Below are 4,198 nucleotides of genomic sequence, written 5' to 3' on the forward strand. Positions count from 1 at the left end.
GTGAGGGATTGCTATAAAAAGGTTTGATTTTATCTTTAACATGTCCATCCTAAAGATCAGTTGGTAGATGTACGAACTTAAGAATTGGATTCATCTACTATTGAAAAACTTGATCCCTATGATTGGAGTGCTAAACTTGGACTTAAGCAAGCTTTCTTGTGTTCCTTGTGTAAATAGCATAAAAATGTTTTTAGAAAAAGTCAAAAATAACCTTAAAATAGTTTAAAACTGAATTTTTCAATAAATCCTCAAAGTCTGTTCAAAGCACTGATGGCACTAAAACTCTGTTAAATAGTAAAATCTATCCACTGCCAAAGTGTATCCTCTATTTGTGCAAAACACTGATTTACAACAGAGGTTACACGTGGACAGAGGTTATTCAACAGTGTGTGCATCAGATGCCATGATCAGTTTTTCAAATAAATGGCCTTACACCTGAAACATTTATAAGGCTATCAAAAATTTCTAAAACAAAAGCAGAGGTTCTTGAGCAGATTTTAGCAGCTACCACTGCTCCTCAGGCACCTGCTGTTGAGCTCACTGCTCAAGGTGATCACAGCAGTAACACAACTGCTGTGAAACCCACACCTAAATCCACCAAAAGACCAAAACAAAAGAAAATTCAAAAGCCCCCCAAACCTAAAATAAAGGCAACTCTGGAAGATGAGATCCCAGAGCAACTGCCAGTGACAACACAAAAGTCACTAGAAACCACTGCTGCTACTACCTCACAGCAGATGGTGGAAAGGTCTCAACCCATGCCTCAAACTCCTCCTGCTTCTTCTAAAAAAGAACAGGTTGTAAGAACAGGGACACCAAATTATGATGCCCTGGAATCACTTGAATCCATCATCCACAGCCCACTGCCCGGGGCAAATTCACTTTCAACTCCCATCATAACTTCACAAATACCACCATCAATAATGACCTTGTTTCATGCTTTGGATATAACTCAGACATAAATCAGTTCCTCTCAACCACCTATCACTGAGAGTATACTCCAACAAGTGACTGAGTCTGATGCTTATACCTCTGCTATCCCAGCAACAACTGAGGAGGTTACACCCCTTGAGTTACGAGTAACTCTTGGTGGTAGTTCAAGTGAAGCAGCTACTACAAGTGCTGAACCCACTGGTTTGCACTTGGACAGTAGTTTCATCAATAAGACTTCCTTGAAGGCAATTTCTTCACTGGGAAACTCTTGTGTATCCAGTCTTCACTGGTTCACTAAAAAGCGTCTCTCATTATGAAGAAAGAAGTCCCCAGTACCAAGACAAAGGGGCAACAGTGGATGATTTTGGGATACACTTCCTCAATCAACCACTGTTACAACCACTGCTAGTGGGAAATCATATGACCCCATTAAGTTGGGTGATGGTTTAAGGTACAAGAATTGACGGCTAGAATTGATAAACTGGATACATCTGTTGCAGAAATCAAAGACATGTTGCAACAGTTGTTAAAGGCACAAAGGGTACCATCCACTACTGCACCACCTCCAACAGCTACTCCATCATCTGCTCCTACTCCAGATGAGCTGTGGAATTTATTTCAACCCCTGCACCTATCTTAGAAAAGAGTTGATGATGCCAAAAAGGGGGAGAAAAATGACTCTGAGGAAAATCTTTCAGTAACTTCTGCTGAAACATCTGTCAAAGAAAAGAAAAAGGGAGGTGATGAAACCTGAAAAATTCAAGCAGATGATGAAGATACACAAATGAGGATCGTTCAAAGTCAAGTCAATTCAGCTGGTCTCAAAACCAATGCTGATATTAAAAGGGTAAGGGATAAGAGCAGAGCTTTGGTTGAGAAAAAGATAGTTCTGCAAAAAGAAAAAGAAGAGGTTGGTACTTCATTAAAGAAGAGTCCTGTTAAAAACAAGGCAATCAACCACCACAGCTTCTAAAACTAAGCCAGTTACTACTTCAACCACAACTTCTGTTCCTACAAAATCAATTACACCTCCACCATTAACAGCATCTGTCACCCAAATAAGCGCCTCCAATACCACATCAACACACACCACAACCACTGCCATCTCCACTAAATCAACCACTGGCACATCTAAAACATCACCATCACCACAAACAGCACTTGCTGCAATCCTTTATCAAAGAAGGAAACAAAGCAGATGGACGCAAAAATACCAAAAGAAGACCAAGCTTCAGAGAAATATATCATGAAGATAGTTCTTCAGACACTTAGAGCAGAACTACAAGAAACAGCTAAATCTCAAGACACTGCTCAAAGTTGTCATCACCAGGCCACAATCTCCAAACTCATTCAAATAAATCTCTCCCAAGAAACCCATTGGATTCAAAAATACTAAAGTGGATGTCTGATCAAAAGATCCACGTATTGACCTTGCTCAGGTCCAATGGTGAAGTGAAGCATATATCAAGGGAAACAGCACTTGGCCTGGGTGTTGAAGATTTGCAAGATCTCCTTGAGTTTACACTGTGCAGGGATGACGATGACACAGATTCCATGAACTTTGAATTACAATTCAAAAGACAAGTTAGGGAATTATTGATGAGTCAATAAAGATCCTGAATAATGAAGTATTTTGGCATCATCTGTTCCAGGGGGAGATTGTTGGGATTGAACCCTACAGAGGAACAGATGATGTAAAGCCAAAACTGGTTCACAACAGTGGATTCATCATAAGCAGCAGTTTACACTAAACTTTCCCCTTAACAGTGGCTCCAACATCTGATATGCTCCAAGTACTGCCCTTATCAACAACTGTTGATCTTGTAAACTACTGTTAAGTCAAAGCACTGAAGAAGCATAAAGATTGAAGCTCAATCTACTGACGGAATCCAAGCACTGCTGAAGAATTAAAGCACTGCCTATTCAAGGTCTGATCATCCTTTGAAGAAAGCATTGTTGCTCAAACAACAGTGGTTGACTACATCAGTAGAATGTAGAATCAGTGGTTATACATCAGTGTTTAGAATGCAATCAGTGTCTGTATGGTCAGTTGTTATAGAACAGTAGATAGAGTTTGTTAGTTTGTTAGATGTCGCTTTCATGGTGACGTCAGCTGAGATGCCTCAGTGGTTTGGTTTTCCTATAAATGTAACAGCATCCTGTACTGTTACATTTGATTGACCGAGTGAGTTCTTCTCATCCAGTCCAATCCTTTCATCTTGTGCAACCAACCTTGAGGTATCAGGCTGAGGGGGAGCTTAGCTTTGTAAACATGCTTTGTAATCTTTTGATTTACTTTATAATCTTTCGACTAATGCAAATCATGTGTTTATCAAAACTATTTTCTCTTTAGATTGTGTTTACAAAGCTTGTTGTTCATTTCCGCTGCACTTTAACTCTGTTCATCTCTATTGATTTGTTCAAATTACACAAACAAACACAATCATGACAGCCTCTGATCCTAACAATATTATTTCTTAATCGTGCACAATCATAAATGTACAAATTACTGTTTATGTTGTACGGAATACATGGAAAAGTGCCAGTTGTCACATTGGAGGACTCGACGGCCTAGGTCTATTATCAATGTAGTTTACCATTTCCGTTTGATTATCCATTTCTTTCATACAAGTCCAACTTTCATGTGGCCCACCACACCCTTCGCAAGCCATAATCGAGGCCGTTTTTGCCATTTCTAACTTTTTGATTTTCGAAGAGAGGGCCTCGATTTGGGCTTGTAAGGAAGTGCTTTCATCTACCTTATGGGCGCCTGGGGCAATAGATTTTGTGCCTCGGGGAGTGTGCCATTGAAAATTGGTTTGACCAATTTCCTTAATTTGATTATAAATTTCATTTGGGCGACGATTACCTAGAAGTCCCTCGGAGCTAGAGTCGAGCGTTTGTCTAGTGTGTGGCAACAATCCATTATAGAAAGTGGATACTTGTTGCCATACTGCAAGACCATGATGAGGGCATTTTCTTAATAGCTCCTTGAATCTTTCCCAAGTTTCATATAAGGATTCCCCGTCCTCTTGTGAGTAAGTATTAATTTCAGTCATTAATTTAGCCGTTTTAGAAGGAGTGAAATACTTATATAGAAACTTTTGGGCAAGTTCATCCCAAGTGTTTACCGAACCACTTGGGAGGGTGTTAAGGCAAGCCTTAGCTCGGTCTTATAGTGAAAATGGGAATATCCGGAGGCGGATGGCGTCGTTTGATGCCCCGTTGATCCGAAAAGTATCACATATTTTCAAAAAGTTGGTAA

At 39.9% G+C, this 4,198-nt stretch overlaps 1 non-coding gene across 1 annotated transcript; it reads left to right on the top strand.

Moving 5' to 3' along the window:
- The first annotated feature begins 3,891 nt into the window (after positions 1 to 3,891).
- On the top strand, positions 3,892 to 3,998 carry LOC118489781. Its single transcript, XR_004887795.1, has one exon. It is a non-coding gene; the product is annotated as a small nucleolar RNA R71 (small nucleolar RNA).
- The last annotated feature ends 200 nt before the right edge of the window (positions 3,999 to 4,198 follow it).

The sequence above is a fragment of the Helianthus annuus genome, chromosome 2, assembly GCF_002127325.2.
Source record: "Helianthus annuus cultivar XRQ/B chromosome 2, HanXRQr2.0-SUNRISE, whole genome shotgun sequence".
Lineage (NCBI taxonomy): Eukaryota > Viridiplantae > Streptophyta > Magnoliopsida > Asterales > Asteraceae > Helianthus > Helianthus annuus.